Source organism: Phoca vitulina, unplaced genomic scaffold, assembly GCF_004348235.1.
Source record: "Phoca vitulina isolate PV1807 unplaced genomic scaffold, GSC_HSeal_1.0 scaffold9, whole genome shotgun sequence".
NCBI lineage: Eukaryota > Metazoa > Chordata > Mammalia > Carnivora > Phocidae > Phoca > Phoca vitulina.
The window spans coordinates 59,279,322-59,297,928 of NW_022589712.1; positions in this window are offsets into that span (position 1 = coordinate 59,279,322).

Below are 18,607 nucleotides of genomic sequence, written 5' to 3' on the forward strand. Positions count from 1 at the left end.
GCCCATCTCAGTTTTTTTCTCCACTCTTGCCTCTGGCTACATTTCTCCCATATACCACAATACCACTCCACTCAAGCTCCCCAGAATCAATTTAGGTGGAATTTTACTGAGGAGAACTCTCCTTCCGGAGTCTTTTTATTTGATTCAACTGAACAGGTATGTTTCTAAGAGCAGCAGAAATACACTCACAAAATTTAGAAGACTCTATGGCCTCTTGTTTCTTGGGATGTTATTTTAGTATCTGCACTCAATTTCAAAATCAGCTTGACTATTTCATATTCTTATGATTTTATAAATCTTGAACAACATTTATACATCTTGCTCTCTTGGTTTTATTGTACCAATTGCTAAGTGATGGTATGGATGATTTTAACAAAAATATTCATTTCATATTTTTCTTTAAGAGAATAAATGTGATAGGAGCAAATATTTTTTAAAAAGGGTTTCCAGCGTTGTTCAAAGCATAATATGAAAGGCTGGAGTAAGGGTTTATGCAGATAATGCATTCATGACTGAACAATTTGGATATTAAATATGGTCGTGGGATATAAATTAACTTAAGCTCTTGAAATTTATAGACGAATTCAAAAATGTAAATCTCTCAGAAAAAAGCTATTTATCTCATCCATTTGTATGGTAATTGGTGGTTCATAATGAAATAATCTGATGCACAGAGTCCAGCTAAATTAGCCTGCCCATAATGCACTATCTTGAAGTGACTTCACATTCTCATTAGAGCCTTTCTAATTTCTAAAGCAAAATTAATGCAATTAGTGATCAAATCAATACATATTGATCATGAGTTTCTTCAATATGGCATGAAAATATCAGGTCAAAAAGAAAGGGCTTTTTTAAATCATGGAATTAATAAAAGAAATTTAACTTGTGGGGGGAAAAAACCCAGCTTTGTGCTATTTTCCACAGTTAGCTATTATTTATGAGAAAGTAGCAATATCACTTTTACCACTGTTTGGATGAAATTCAATATAATGTGCTATGCCCCCAACCCTTCCCCCCAACATGTCAATACTGTATTCATTGTCCATATGGATTTTTCTCCCCATAAATATCCAAAAGCAAATTTTTTCCTCATGGTGCAGAATTTCAGATGACTAATTACTCAAAAGCATTTCTTTCTTTTCACATGCAAATGTAAGCAAGATTCCAAAGAGAAGTACACCCCCACAACCCCTCGACCCAGTAAATGTACCAGTGTTGGAGAAGGCTGCAGTTAAATGTATGCAGGAAGGAACTTGAGGCCCAGAATAAAAAATCAAAACACATTTGTGGAAATCGAGAGACTGTTGCTTTTCTACATACTAATCAGCTTATTTCAGTGTGAAATAAAATGATACTTCCAAGAAAAAAAAAAAAAAGACTCAGTCCCTGGAGTCCCTCCCACCCCTACCCAAATGGGTTCTGAGATGTGTTCAACTGGTGTCTACGGAGGTGGTGAGGGCAAACTAGGGATGAACTATCTCAGCTGTTCAACTTCTGGTTCTAAAAGTCACCAGGCTATATAGATTGTGGGGGAAATTTCTGAGTAAACTCTGAGAAAAGGATCATATTACTGGGTTAGTCTACCTTTGAGATCTTCCACAGGGCTAAGCTGGAGAGACCTGATCCAAGGCCGCAAGCCTATGGATTGTAGCTATGGCCAGTTAATTTGCTTCTACATCTTGAGGACATGTTAGAGCACAAGCCACTCTTCCCAGGTCTTATTTTATGACTGTATTTCCAGAAGTTTTATGGCTTGTGAATAAATTCCCTTTTTTGTTTGTGATAAAATTAAATTGCTTTGTTTTAAGAAAGGTAATTAATTTGAAGTTTTTCCTGCAAGTTTCACACCATACGAACATGAATAAAGCTTTTCATGGCGTGTAAATTTATAAACTGTGATTCTGGAAATGAATGGCTGTGACAGGTGTGCATTATATTTTGTTTACAGACTGGTCCCATTTACTTGAAAGTGATTTCACAGATTTTGGTTGAAGTTCGGATGCTTTTTCAATGGTATGAGAACTCTTTGGTGCTTCTGATGGGGCAACCTGGCAGAATTGATTTCATATCCTCACCAATGTCACAGTTCTTAAAATTAGAGAGTGTTTTGGTGAAAATAATGGATTTGTATTTGCAAAGTCATTTTTTAATTCTCCTGAGGGGAACAGTGCATGGGTTTATAGGTGTTTCTAGAATACTATTTCAGAACAATATTGTCCTGAGTGTGTTGTATGGTTCAATCAAATCAGCACTTTAAAAAAACCATTAAGACTGACAATAACCTTTACCTGTACCACCTATTCTGTAATCTCCCACTTTCTGAGGAAAACATAAAATAGCTCTTAAAAGAAATTAAATAATACACACTCATTATAGAGATTACAGAGAAGTAAAAGGGAGAAAAAATTACCCTTGATTCCTATAAATATCTTGATGTATATTTCTCCTGTATTTTTATTTGAATATAACTATGTATCAAATTGGATTTGGCACATACTATTTTATAACCTACTTTTTTCCGCTCAGTGATACATAGTGAATATGTTTCCATGTCACTCATCCATAGCATCATTGTTTCTTCATTGCAAGCCTGTGCCATACCTTTTAAAAGACACAAGACATGGAGCGTCCGGGACACAAGACATGGAGCGTCCGGGTGGCTCAGTCGGTTAAGTGTCTGCCTTCAGCTAAGGTCAGGATCCCAGGGTCCTGGGATCCAGCCCCACATCGGGCTCTCTGCTCAGTGGGGAGCCTGCTTCTCCCTCTCCCTCTGCCTACCACTCCCCCTGTCTGTGCTCTCTCTCTGTCAAATAAAAAAATAAAAAATAAAATAAAAGGCACAAGACATATAGTCAGTAAAGAGCGGTGTGTTTAAAGGGCTTCCGTGTGTTCTTGTTAGGTATGTAGCAGGGCCGGTCCTGTACAGACACCGCTGCAGTGCTGCAGGGGTGGAGGGGTGCAGGGAGGTCAGTTCTTCCTGGAGAGGAATCCCTCCACAGAGGGAAATCAAGGACCACGCAGAAGCTGAGCCCTCCATCTGGGTCTGCCATCCTCCAGGCCTCCTCTCCCCAACTCATCTTCCCAAACATCTCCCCGGGCATGGCTCTCATTGTAAGTGCACCTTTCTCACAGGTTGGAGGTGATATTTGCCTTAGAGATGGTCTCTGCCGGGTGGAGCGCACACTGCCCTCCCTTCACAGTCCTCCAGGGCAGGAGAGTCAGTGCCTCTGCCTATTAGGATGTCTAGGGTGATCAGAGCACCAGGCAAGCCCACCAGCCAGCCAAGGCTGCTCTAGAGATGCCTAATGGCTACACCATATCAGCAGCTCCCCTGAATTTCCCCGGGTTGGACCCTGGTTTCTGGTCAAGCTCTGGAAACCTGTGTTCTGCTGCTCTGAGCCCTGATCTTTCAGCAGCCTTAACAGGTTGCTACTAAGGGTGGTGCTAATTTGATTTGATTTGATATTTAAAATTATTCCTTGTGGACATGCTGTGCACACTTATGCCAAAGATTACAAGAATGCTTGCAGTAAAACAGGGGGACAAAGAACAAGATTTTCTAAGGAAATGGAAACCAAAACTCTGACATCTCTCAAGACCCCAGTCTGAATTAAAGACTCCCTTATTTACATTTCCCAACTATTTTGCACATTCCTATGATTTCTGTCACCCAATGGTGTTTGCCTATTTGTCACTGTCATGTGAGCCCCTGAAGAAGATCCCACCCTGTCTTATTTGCTTATTTTTAATTTTCTGTAATCCAGCAGGGACCCTAGACACTAGTTGTGGAACACGGAGCTTGGGCTCTCGCTCCAGCTCACAGAAGTGGTTGAAAGCATGGACCTTAGAGTTCAAGTGTCCGTTTGCTGTGGACCTTGGGCAAGTTATTCCATCTCTCTCTGCTTGGATTTCTCCACCTTAAAAAAGTAGATGATAATAGTACCTGCTTTGCATGGTTATTCTGAGTAATAATGAGTTTGTATTTATAATGCACTTTGAATAATGTCTGGCAGATGGAAGGATTGCATGGCTATTAATTTTACTCTGGTCGTGTCGAATTGCTACCGAAGCCTCTGTTTCTTTAGAGATGCAAGTATATATATATTGGAAGTGACCAGGACAGAGCCTGAAACATGCCACAGGCTGGGCAGACACTTCCTGGGCCCCACTCCTAACTGCTGTGTCTGCTCATGAAAGGTTTAGATGGGGCAAGCATGAAAGTACACTAAAGGCGTGCCCTTTAGCAACTTCTTGGGGCTCTTGCTTGCGAGCCCCCTTTCCTGCACATCCGTGGTGGTCAAGCAGTTGGCTACTTCATTTAAGTTATACCGCCAGGCTGTTGTGGTCGTTTCTCAGGAGGAGAGATCAGAATATGTATGCGTGTAGCGGGGGGGACTCGTGTGAAAACGGTAAGAAATGCTCAATCCTGTGTTCCCTGGACCTTTCTCTCCTAAGCCATGCCACTTTGTAATGTAGATAAGAGAAGAAATCATAGTGGGGCTTCAGATTGGAGATGCGAAGGAGGCCCACTTTTAATGGCATTGAAATAAGAGGTAAGCCTAAACCCACCATTGCTTATTTATGGCCGTAGTTATTTCTCCCTGGTCCATCCCAGAGGGTTACTTTCTGTTGTTAATTGGAACTTCTAAGCCATTTTTATTTACAAAGTGTTTTACAGTCATTGGTATTGATGACTTGTAATTCCCCCATGAGTCAGGTGTCAGGATGAGGCATGGACACAGGCTCCACTCTGAGGAAGCCGAGACGTGAGGGTGGATAAATCGGCCCGCCCCCCCCGCCCAGCAGCCTTGCCCTCCCCCCCCCCCCCCCCGTGGCTTTGTTGTGGCTCGTCAGATGAGTATCACCTTCTCCGTGTGCTCTAACAGCAGCTACGATTGGATTCCTGGATAAAGGGCCTTTAGAAGAGGGACGGAGAGAAAACAGCCACACTCGGCAGGCTTATTTTGTTTTTTAAAGAAGTAAAACAAATAACTGCCTGTTTATTGTTAAATTTGTAGTGCAAGTCATGACAGGCATAAGGATAGTAACACTTTGGCCAGCAGGGTGCTTATCTGGTTTACTAGTTCAGAAGGACTTGATTGATGTGAAAGGCCAAGGTCTCAGTGAAGATAATTTAGCCATTTCCATACAGTTTATGCTTGTGTTAGTTGTATCCTGCAGGGGAGTCCCAGGGGGCGGCTTCCCTGACCTTCCCTCTAAAAGGTAACACATAGGAGTTCCTGAAGGGACCATCATCTAACAAGACTAATGATGGCTTCCATGCCTATTATCATTCAGAGACATAGAAAGAGGCTTTAGAAATGCAGTACCGCATTCCTCCCTTGATGTTGCACATGATCTATTAAGGCGTTATGTGGCAGATAAATTAATCATTAAAAACTTACTGTTAAGTCTTTACAAATAATAACCAGGTGTACCTTGATTATCTTTGATCTCAATATATATTTTTTCTGTCACTAAACAGATGATACATAGCAGTGTGTCTTACTGACAACTTTTCTGAGGGACTCAAAGAAAGGAGGCTATTTTCCTCCAGCACTTTTTTTCTCCTTTTTTTTTTTGTAAGAGAGAAGGGCTAAAAAGAAGTTTTTCACTCAGTAATAGCTCCTGACAGCCAGGATCACTTTTTCATATTGCTTTGCTGGGATGTGAGTATGAAGCATCTTCCCTGTTTATTATTCCAGCCATCTTCCCATTTGATTTATTTCTCCCATTCACTGCTACTTAGTATTTAAAAGTTCTGACCAAGGGACACGCTCCACATCTTGTGTGCATTAGGTTTTCCATGATACACTGGATTCCACTTAATGCCATCACTTTGGATTGAGGTGGATGTTTTTTTTCAACATAATACGTTTTTTCGTCACATTAACCACTTCCAGAGCTAACAGTTTCTACATTCCAAAAAGAAAAGGAAAAAAAAAAAAAAAGATGAGAAGAGGAAATCAGACAAATGCAACAATCAAGGTAGATATATATAAGGCAAATGAAAATGCATCACAACACAGGACAGGTTTAGTATCATAAATGATTCCATGATTAAATCATTTAAGAATGATTTAATATGCTTCTGGGGAAACTCACGTTAGTGGAAATTGCTCGAGTAACTGATAAATTCAGGAACAGCCCCAGGAATGTGGAGATGGAGACGAGTGGTAACAGGAGAGGAAAAAGTGTCCTTCTGAAAGCAGTAGGTTTGTAGAGCTTAAAAGACAGGAAGTTTGGTCGAAATTCTTGTTCGCACCACAGATCTCTACAATCTACTCCATTAAGTTATGCATGCTTTTATTAAAGGTCAGTTTAGAGAGGCAAAAATGTTAATTTGGCCTTTCAAAAATTATTTCAAAAATCTTTTCTTTGGACATGTGTGATCTTCTTTTGTATTTTGTTCAATATCTTAAGGACTGTTTTATGGTTAGCTATCACAATATGGGGATTACTTCGGAGGGGGAATTAAGATTATTTTTTTCTGGTTTGTTAAATACAATATATGTGAAGAGGATGTCTTTATTCCCTCTGAATTCTGAGAAATTGATGTTGATGATATGCATTTTTACTTTTGAAAAGTTTATGCAGGACATGATTAATAGGAAGCAAAAAACAACCATATCTTCATAAAGATGCCAATTACAAGAACTTACTAGGGATATTGATGTAACTTAATATTTTCTATAAAATCAAAATGTTTTGGGGTGCCTGGGTGGCTCAGTCGTTTAGTGTCTGCCTTCGGCTCAGGTCATGATCCTAGGGTCCTGGGATCGAGCCCCGTATCGGGCTCCCTGCTCCGCGGGAAGCCTGCTTCTCCCTCTCCCTTGTGTTCCTTCTCTCGCTGTGTCCCTCTCTGTCAAATAAGTAAATAAAATCTTTAAATAAAATAAAATAAAATAAAATAAAATAATAAAAAATAAAATAAAAAAGTTTTTGAAGAGACTAATAGCTATTATTAACTGTGATTATAGCTAAAATCTACCAAACATTTATGTGTCAACACTATTCTAAGTTTTTCACATGTGCTACTTCATTTTCTATCATAATATCATAATCCAGTAGTTATTATTTTTTCCTGTTTATAGAGGCAAAAAGAGAGGGAATAAATTTCCCAAAAACATAGGACTAGTGAGGAGTAGAGCAGTGATGGATAAAAATAGAGGTTCTCTACTGAACAAAATATAAGGCCTTGATGATGATGTTTTTCTTTTTCTTTTCTTGGTAAGACTGACAATCCATCCAGCACCACTCTAGGATCTTATTTTGATAAAACTGAGGTCCAGAAAAGTTAAGTGATTTGCCTAAGGTCACACAGCAAGTTAGTAAACAGGAAAAGCCCTTTAGCACTCTACCACGCTATCTGAATTGGGCCTGTTTGGCAGCCTACACTAGACGGAAGCGGTACCAGTGGTGAATGAATTCCACTCCAAGAGCAGGAGGGAAGGGCATTTGGTTAAATAAAATCAACCCCCTCTTCAGTTACAAACAAGACACCTTGGGAGTAGAGTAGGGTCATGAGTCAGGATGAACCCAAGGTGCATTTATGGGGCAAATGACATTTTTCCTGGGTATGATCCTAACTTCCTACTACTAACAACATCCTCATCCTTTTCCTGCACTATCCAGTGACTTGAATTCGGATTTCTAATGCTTATGCTGACTGAAATCCAGTCTCCCTCTACGGCCATCTACTTTAAAGTGTGGGTGCTTTAATAATCCCTTTCTGGGGATTTAAAGAGACCAGCTAAAAAGATCATTGCATGCGGATCCTTTAAGTATTGTAGCATCTAGAGACAGAAACTAATTTAACATAAAAGAGGTTTCCAAGTGTTTTTCAGCTCAGATAGTATAAACAATGAACTTTTCCATTTGTGAATATGTCTGATCCTAAAAAAGGTAATAAAAATTTGGGGGGAGAACATTTACAATAGGCATAGTATTACGTATTTATTTAAAGACTACCTATCTTTGAGATGTTCAATGATGGTCAGGTTTTAAAAATAAAATCAACTCTTACACTATTATCCAATATATGGTAGAACCTCCCCAATTAAAATCCCTGGAGATAAAATAGAAGCATGGGGAAGTTATTTCTCATAGAAAGAAATCAAGGCAAAGATGGAACCTTCCTGATTCCGATTTGCATGAGCCATTATGCCGATTTATTTAGTAATAGTTACATGGATGAGAGTAGATGCTGGGAATATATAACCCTTGGAATTCAGACTAAAATAATTATTTTGAGTTCTTAGATTTCTGGACTAGTCTGACTAAATACTAATTTTCTAGGTTCTTATTCCTGTAAATGAGTGAATGTTCACATGGAGAACACAGACTCACAAGCAAAAAATCTTATATCCCTTCCTATCTTCCCTAAACCCAGTGAAGAAGAAAACGAAGGATTCCTATCCTAAGAAGGAAGTAATTTCCCCTTACCACAGAAATAAAGTTGTCAGATTTACTAAAGAAAACCACAGGACATTCAGTTAAATTTGAGTTTAAAACAAAGAATGATTTTTTTAAAGCATGTGTCCCATGAAATATTTGGATGTACTCTATCTTATCTGGCAACTCTGAAGAGGAACTCTGAGCTCACTGTTGGTCAAAGGGGGTGTGGGCATTGACCAGCAACCTATCGGTCCCTGTGGAAATGGCTGCCTCATCAGGGCTGGGGAAGAACAGCACTTCTGCCAACAGATATTGGGCCATGCAATAGTATAGGTGCTGTCCTAGTGTCTGTCCTGTTGTCTCGGGCTGTGCTTGGAGAGATGGTCTTTGCATCCTCTCCATGTATGAGGCCAAATTCATGTAGGGGAAGTGGCCAAGCATTCAGGAACTGAGCCACAGAGGCAAAATTAATCCTTCAACCCTTTTACACTATTTTGATGGAGGCCATTCTTACATGTTAAGCATGGCATTGATGTCTATATTCAAACTGCTGCATTGTAATCCAGTTGTATTAGCTGGATTATATTCAAGGTCTACAGGCTTCATTTAATTTAGGGCATAATTTGCTGACCAAAGAAATAAATTTTATATACAAAGAAGTATTTGTTGTGGGCCTCCTGCACAGTCTTCCAAAGGGGATTTTTCTAAGTACCCCTCCCAACTCTATGGTAACCAAGCCAAAATCATTTGTCCTTCTCAGTCTTGGCTTTCTTACCATCCTTATGTGAAGTATAGGAAGTGAAGGTGTTTGAGGGATAAGACTTAGCTGAATGCTATTATAACCAGAGCTAAGAAGTGATGACTTGTCCAGGAAGTACTGAAATGAAAATCAATGCTGATTTTTTTTTAAATGGTAAATCAGTTCCCCCAGGAGTGATTTTATTCCCACCACTGGCTATTTATTATTATTTTTTTAAAAAGTATAAACTAGAAGATGCAAAACATGTATAAGGATTTTATTTTTTTATTTTTTTTATTTTATTATGTTATGTTAATCATCATACATTACACCATTAGTTTTTGATGTAGTGTTCCATGATTCATTGTTTGCATATAACACCCAGTGCTCCATGCAGAACGTGCCCTCTTTAATACCCATCACCAGGCTAACCCATCCCCCCACCCCCCTCCCCTCTAGAACCCTCAGTTTGTTTCTCAGAGTCCATAGTCTTTCATGGTTTGTCTCCCCCTCCGATTCCCCCCTTCATTTTTCCCTTCCTGCTATCTTCTTTTTTTTTTTTTAAACATATAATGTATTATTTTTCATTTTCAGAGGTACAGGTCTGTGATATAAGGATTTTAAATGTGTAGTGTAAAAAAATAAACCCTCATCACCCTATTTAAAAAAATACCATCTAATGAGTTATTTTAGCCAAGGACAGTAAATTAACACAGATTGGCCTGTGGTTTGAACAACAAGAATGATAAGATTTTGACAAATCAATACCATAAAAAGCATGCTAGGACCATTAAACAAAAGAGAAAAGCCAAAGGACTCTCTGGCAAGGCTTATTTTCCAGCATAGCTGTTTTCAATTGCTCAGTGTGCTTTTCCTGCAGGATATGAAGGGCTCCTAGCGCCCCCTAGCTGAGGACTCTGTGTAGTCTCCCGCCCTTCCCCCACTTGACAGACAGCTGGCGTTCTTGGCGCCTCTTAGTTCTTGGGAGAGCCGCTCTCCCGGCAGCAAAACGCCCCGCTGATGTAGGCTCTCTCTGCCTTGTCTTTTGTGTGTTTTAGCAATCAAAACTAACATCCTCTTGTCTCTCTTTTTTCGTGATTTGTTTCCCTCCAATACTTACATCCAAAAGGAAGATGCTCAGAGTGATAAAGTGGTCCGGAGCCTCGGCCGCGGCAGTGATGAGGCGCAGAGGAGCGTGCATTATCCCCTGGCAATCAAATGCATTGTGAGTCAGGGCTTGGAAAAGCAGCCCAGTGTGTCCCTGCAGGTTGCCTTACCAGTGGCTTCTCACCAGGCCGTTGTTCTATTAATTTGTTAGAAATTAAGACAAGTGATTATATATGGGGAAAGCTTCTTTAAAAATCTTGCAAGAAAATACACCAAGATGGATGGATATTTTTGGGTGAGCGACTATGGTTGATTTTTTTGAATTGATATTCGCTATCATTTTAAAGTGTTCTAAAATGAACACATAAAACTTTATAGGTAAAAAAAATCGAGTAAACTGTAACAAAGCAAAAGGAATTTGGGGTTGTGTATTCTGAGTTTGTCTTTCATTAGGTTTCAGGAGCTCAGTATAAACTTGTTACCTTTGTGAGCTTCCGCAGTAGAAGCAATTCAGTGCATTACCATGCAGCATCAGTTTCTAGACTTCAAAGACCTAAAGCAGGAGAAGATTGCAGAGACCCCTTGGGCCCTTACAGCCCTAGATATAGGATGTAATGGGTGTGCCTCTTGAAATAAGAGAGTAGTGGTTGGCTCTAAATCACCTGGGCTGAGCTAGCTTTGGAGCACATCATGTGGCAACTGAAGAACCAATGTGGAAGTTACTTTCGAACGTACACAAATGGGTCCGTTAAAGGAAATGCAAAATTATTGGTAGTAAATGGATGGCCCAAATATATCCATTCTCCTTTTCTTCTTGAGTGCTGCAGAATCTCTGCAGTGAAGTCAGGGGCTCTAGGTATCTCGTACCTTTCTCCCCCGGCAGTGGCTGGCACATAGTAGGCATTCAGGGAACTTCTCCTGAATGAATGAACTGTGAGACTGAATCAAAACTACATCATCACATCTGATCAGAATCCAGTTACAGGAGCAAGCACATGCTAAGACATCTAGCACAAACCCAGGACAGGTATGGGCACTCGGTAAGTGCTAGATAAATGAGACTTCAGGTTTTTCTGCTTTCTATAAATTCGTGCTCTTCCTATAAGATAGTAGTTACCAAATGGCAACATTTGTGCCTTTGAAGATGTTAACAAGTGATTAAAGGAGTAAATATAAAAAAGTTCTAGGGCTAAATAAGTTTGGGAAATGCTGCTTACCTTATTTTGCCCTTAGAAAATTTCCACTTATAAAACACTTGAAAAGTACAGCAGTAAAGCAGCTCGTTTAACCATTTTTTTAATATTTTTATCTTTATGAAAGTTATACAAGCACATAGTTCTACAGTGTTCATTATGGAAAATAGAAATCCTTCACACCAGCTTTACATTTCCCACTTCCCAGAGGCACTAATGATTCTGTTAGTATTACTCTCAATATCTCCAAATAGCCCTAAAGAACTATTTGTACTCCTACTTTTTGGATATGTTGGTTTTAGGTATTATCTATGGACTTTGACAATGGACGTGTTAAGCAAAAGGGCTCAGGCAGAGCTACAGTGTCGGACAGTGCAGGCTGGAACTCACGGGTGGAAGGACTAGCAGGATACACACAGACCCCAGTCTCTTGGCATCATATGGAGAGGTGTGCTTGGGCGAGCACAGCCAGATGTGCTCCGGAGAGGGACGCCTCCATTGCCCCCGTTGCTTTCTTTGTTGGAGGCTCTGGGTGGGTGGGGGGGGGGGTGTGACAGTGGGTTTTATACAGATGAAGGTGGTGTTGCTTGTGGAGATCAGTACTTTGCAGCTTCATGCCAGTTGCCTAGGGCAGTCGCATTCCAGTCTTGATAGATCCTGGCGGGAGGGAAGCATTGGTCTCAGTTGACTCATTGGACCCAGAGAATACTGCTGGGTTCACCGATGGACAATCCAGTAGGACTCTTTTACTCCACTGCCCCATCCTCCTGGTAGTTATTTCACACTTTGTTTTGATCAGTATTCAGTGTATTCATTATTATGACCATGTGAAATGCTATTCATGGTTGAGCCATGTAATACCTTTGGTTAATTTCTCCTCCTGTCCAACTTCTAGTTTTCCCTGGAGTTAGTTTACTGTTTTCTGTTTGCAGAGTTCTTCATGTACCTATGACTAATTTATCCCCAAACTCTCCCTCAGTTATCTAACCTTCCTCTCAATATATTCAAACACATTAAGCATTCCCTCGGTTTTATCTTCTTGAAGACATCTCTCCCAGAACCTTCAGATCTTCTCTAGTCTGGATGTCTTGCCCTCAATGCCTGTCTCACGCTGGTGGCTCAGGTTCTCACCATCGTAGTGGTTCCTGTTGGTACCCTGCTCAGACGCCCTCACAGGGCTGGGACGCCCATCCTGCAGCTGCTCTGTATGCCGGTTCCTCACAGATGCCCCTTCTCCAGGGAATCACCTGAAGTCAAATGGGAGCCGCTTCAACCAAGAGGTTACACCCCTCTCACAGTCAATGCTGGATTGATCCAGGAGTACAAAATCTGGTCTCCTTGCCTTTAGGTGCAACTTATGCAGCTGAGCTCCCCATGGGATGAGGCTGAGCTGTTCTTCAACTGAGTCCACATCTTTGTTTGTCTCCTTCCCCTGCCCTATATTGTTTCCCCCTCTTGCTTTCTCCTGAGAGCCCTCCTCCAATAAGTCACAGGCACATGAATTCCTGTTTCAGGCTCTGCTCTGGGACCCTGACCTAAGACAACCATCATCCTGAGAGGTCCTTTCACATCTCTCTTGAGTTGAATTTCTCATAGTTCTCCCTCATTTTCTGGAGTTGTGTCTTCCTCCCTCTTGGTTTCTTTTCTTGGTTAAAGGCATCCTTTTGTCATTTCCTGAGAAAAGTTGCATGGGAGATAAGTTTTTAGTTATTGATTAACTTAAAATATTGTAGGCTACTCTCACATATGATTAATAGTTTAGCTTGGTATAGAATTTTATATTGGAAATCATTTTCCATCAGAATTTTAAAGGCAAGCTCCCATCCCTTCTAGTTTCCAGTGTTGTTGAGAAGTCTGGTGACTTTTTGATTCTTGAATCTACTTTCTGTTACCTTTTTTCCCCCTATTGGATTCTCCTGAGATCTGTTCTCTGCTCCAGTATTCTGCAGTTTCTCAGTGATATGGGTTGATGCCGGTCTGTTTTTTGTTCATTGTGTTGAGTATGCAATGGACTCTTTTAGTCTGTCAACTTATGGGCTTTAGTTTGGAGAAATTTTCTTGAATTATTTTTTAGAAGGTTTTATACCTAACTTTTTTTCTCTTCTTTCTCTCTGCAATTCCTATTACTTGGATGTTGGAATTCTTGAATTGATTCTTTTTTTTAAAAAAAATATTTTTCTCTTATTTATCATCTCTTTGCCTTTTGCTCTACTTTCTGGGAGATAGTTTTCAATTTTATCCTCCAGCTCTCATTAAATTTTTTATTTCTGTAATCATATTTTTAACCTCAAAAGCCATAACTGTTTCTGTTCCATTTTTAAAGTATTCTTCTCTTGCTTTATGAACTCAAGATGTTTATCTTCTCTATCTGAAGAGTTAGTGATAAATTTTGGATTTTTTTCTTGCATAGTTTCTTTTTTCTCCAAATTTCTTTCTTATTGTTATCATTATTGTTGTGGTTGTTGTCTCTGTCTTTTATGATAGCTCAAAAATCTCTCAAATTTCTGGTAGTTTTGGCTGACCTCTTAACTTTGAGAGTGAAGCTCTATAAAGCTGTTTGTTACCTCCATGGGCTTGGGCAGGGTTCTTCAACCATGTGCTTCACTGTAAGGTTATTGGGCTATGCCATTTCATTGAGGAAGCATCTTACATTATTATATTGCTTATTATATACATTCAGTTGTATGTAGCATAAAGTTTAAAGAAGAATATTTTAAATAAGGCAAAGCTTATTTGTATCGAATGCAGGTTTGGGCTTAGCATAGCACTCCAGAGTTTCCAGGACAAAGAAATCCTCTATCTTGTTGCTTTACTATTTTGTGAAGGTTACACTCCATGGTACAAGAAGGTTCAGCACCATGTCTACATTCTAATCAATGAGAAAATGGAAAAAAAAGGGAAGGAAAGATATATATCCTATCCCTGTAAGTTGCACACAGAACATCTGCTTATATCACATTGGCCAGAAATTTTGGCCACATCTCATGGCAAAGGAGATTGGCTTTTTACAATATTTGTATAACTATATGACCAACTAAGAATTATATTACTAAAGAAGAAGGGAAGAATAGATATTAGGATACACTAGAAGATGATGGCATAGTGAGTATCTTTAGGGCATTTCCCTTGGGCTGGTCAAATCTCCCAGAAAAGATTCTTCCAAAATCCTGACTAGAATAGCTATAGCCCTGGTTGTTAGAGTTCTGGGGATTGAATGAGACCAAAAAAAAAACACAACAAAATTCAACAAACAAAACAAATAAACAATAACAAAAAACAAAACAAAACAAAACTAAAACCCAAAAGTAGCAATAGTGGTAGTAGTGGGGATTGGGACTCATTATTTATTTATTTATTGCAATTATTATTATTTTATTTTATTTTATTGTAATTTTTAAATTTTATTTAATTATTATTTATTACATATTTATTATTTTATTTAATGTGGGTAATTCTGATTCTCTAATCCAAAGACCAGTGCTCTAGAAATAATCTAGCTTTTAGTTGGGAGTGGGGTGGGTTGTTTGGGTTGTTGAAGAGTCAGTCGCTTTTCTTCATGGAGTGGTGAGGAGGTCTGAGAATCTAATTTTCAACCAATCTTTGTTTTCAGTCCCATCTTCACTTCCAGTTTCAGAAGTGTTGCCTCCAACTTCTGAGTACAGCAAAAATTGAGTTGCTTCTCAACTTTCCTCACTCTTGACTTAGAAGTCAACTTTCTCAAGTCTCCCAAGTCATTAACCACTCATTCATCTGATTTATATCTTCCAAAATTTGGGTTTTGTTGACTTCTCACCCATTCTCTTTGTCTAACAGGTTTATGCTTTAAAAAAAATCCCTTACTTTTGTTTTAGTGGGAAGGAATGGAAATAACTTCAGAGATTCAACCCATCATCATTAACCTAAAACCTGAACTGTTCTTTAAAGCCATTTGTTTTAATACCTCACTTCTTTTATTCTTGGAGTATCTATTAACATTTCCTAAGGAAAGGACAATTTGATGTGATGATGATGGTGATGATGATGATGATATCCAACATATACTGAGCTCTTACTGGTTTATAGGTAATGTGCTAAGTACTTCACCTTTTATTTCCAGGACTGACATGAAAACCAATTACATAGGTATTACCACCCTTAGACTAGGCATGTAGTCTCCTGCACCAGGTCCCAAGACCAAGGGGTCCCGTACTTTGGGAATGCCTTCTTTGACAACTTTTAAGAATTTCTCTAGGCCTTGGGACCAACCAGGGCTGGCACTGCCACCCAAGCTGGGTATTGCAAACTCTACTTAGGACCCAGGTGAGCTCTGGCTCCAGTTTCTCCCATTTAGGGCATTCTCTGGTCCTCTATTCCTTGTGTTAGGTTGACCAGATGCACTAAGGAGCCTGTAACTCACACCAGTAGACTCATTCCAGGGCCTGGTGACCAGGCCGGTTCCAGTGGGCTGCCCTGGGGAGCTGATCCAGCTGACTGGAGCAACATTCTTTCACAGAATCATGTAAGATTAGATCAGGAAAATGTGGCTGACATGCTAATTTGGGGGGGACTCTCAGTCAGAGGATAAAGAATCTGGACTTGCACTGGTAGTGCAGTAAACAAATATGCATATTCCTTTTCTCTACCATTATTAAATCTTCATTGATAAATCACTATACCTCACATGAACCTGTAAAGATTCTCCATCCTGTGGCCAACTGAGTAAGAGTTACCTCACACCAGTATGTCAAAGACAGGTCTTACCCAGAATATACAAGAAAATGTAAATTATAGTTCATTTTATGGCTATGTTAAACTTACCATTTGGAACTTTATAGTGTAAAAGTAGAATGACAAACCTTCCAACCATGTTTCCTCTTGAACTATTTAGACTGCAATCGCTGCACTCCTAGAATGTTATCTCTCTCAACCTTGACTGAACCTCTGACTTTCCACAGTGCCACCAAGGGGGAGGTTGGCAAGGATTCTATGGGCAAAGTGAGAAAAGGTGTCTCTATACATACCAATAGCCTCTCCTGGTGATTTCAGCTGGTTCTTCTAATCATTGGGTGCCCTGTGCTCTCCCAATCATTGTGTATTCTGAGCATCAATCCTTGTTATTTCATGTAACTTTGTTTTATTGTTCTTGTTGCACTATTATAACTGAAGGTCAAATGGATGAAGTATTTTGTCTAAATTTGCAAGCTAAGAAGTAAATGACAGAGCAGGGATGTTACCCTAGGGCTGTCTGACTCTAGAACTTGCTTTTCAGGGTATACTCTACTACTTCTAAGATCAGAAAACACCGATGCAGGGTTTAGCTATTTCCCCACACACGAATCCATTGCACTTTTTGGTACCCTCCAACTCAATTAAAGTAGTTAGCTTGTTGTTTTATACTTTAAAATGATAATTCCATGTATCTGAAGTCTCTAAAAAAGAGAATAAAATGGACATATATGAAATGGTAAAAAAAGCTCAGAACATGGTACAGTGAAAAAGCGCTTGGGCCTCTGATTCACAACTAAGTGAGCCCCAATTCCAGAAAATTACTGTGACTTTATATGTGTCATTTTTCTCATCTGTAAAAGAGAAATTTTAAATATCTATCTCAGTAATTAGTAGTGGATATTAAATAAGATTATATGGATAAACCATAGCAACTGTACATGTAGGCATTCAGTGAATGTATTTTGTGTTCCCCAACTCCCAAACACATGCACTTAAGGATATGGATAATTCTGGTTTACAAACCTATCTAGGGAAACCAATGTCTGAGTGTCAATGTATACCCTTGAGTCCTATCAATGATATAAAATGAAAGAGTCAGTGACATAACACACCTATGTTATAGTTTCTTATCTTTGCTTACTTAATTTTGCCAAATGGTTTAATGACATACCTAGATTTCTAGAAAACTTGTCAAGTATAACCTGTGACTGAGTGACTGTTTTTCAATGTTCAGATCTTGGAACAAGCAAGAAAAAAAATCAGAGAACACTTATTAAAGACAAGCTTTGAAACTTTAAGAAAAAGAAAGAAAAAGAAAAAAGTATGGATTTTTAAAATATCTATAGTTTGGGAGATTTACATTTGGAGACATTTTGAGCATGGAAGACACAGTGAGGACAAAAGTTATTTTTTATGGTAATTTAGCTTCTAGTGAGTTTGCAAAAGCAAAGTTGGAGAGTTTTTTGAGATCCAAGTGCCAAGATTTATAGACAGCAGCTGGCTAGTATTAGCCTCACATTTCCGAGCACAATAGACATATAGAAACAAACTAACTTATGAATACTAATCTTGGAAGAAAACCAATCAGAAATGTTGCTGCTACTCTTTGGCATCTGTATTGTCCTCTTCCCTTTCCTGCCACCACTGTCCACTTGCAGAACATACTATCCTGGTCACTAGGCCTATGAGAGAGGTTTTTCACATTCATGCTTCACTGGCTTCCCCCATCAAATGTGAAGGTGGATTCCTCTTGGAGCTCTCTGCTCTCCACAGGCCTGGTCATGGGTGCAGAGAAAGAGTAATCACTCTGTAGATTCTATGTGGGCAAATACTTTTGCTGAATGTTTACTATATGTAAAATAATATTTTATTGGTGGATGGTTAAAAAGCCCCTTTGGGGGCTTCTATTGGAGCTAAATTACATGAATTCTCAGCCTTTTCCATGGGAAAGTACCATTTTTATTTTTAATGTAATTTTCCCATTTATTTTCATTCTTAAAAATCTAAGTCATCATACCAGTGATGGTCACCCTGCTTTACCACACAAGTAAAGACATTTATATTCATGATGATTACATTCTGACTACAATTTAGTGAACAAGAAAATATTCTGGAAGAGAGAAATGTAGCATTCTATAAGCACTGTAGAAGTAGAAATTTTCTTTTAGTTTGGTTCTAACATATACATTCTGCATAGGAAGTATCTTCTGCAAAGGCAACTCAGGAGACCTAAAATTAGCACCATCCCTTTGATTTAAATAGAATACAGTATCCAAAGATTAGAATATAATGACACTACATATTTTCTCATCAGTCCTTTCATAAGGGAAATAGAGAATTGAAAATTAAACTCTTACTAATAGGATGCTGAATATTGGCTTTGTATCTTTTGAAAAAATAAGAGAAATTGAATTATAAATCAAATCAGTTTTAAAAGTCATAATGGAATCATGCTTACTTGAAA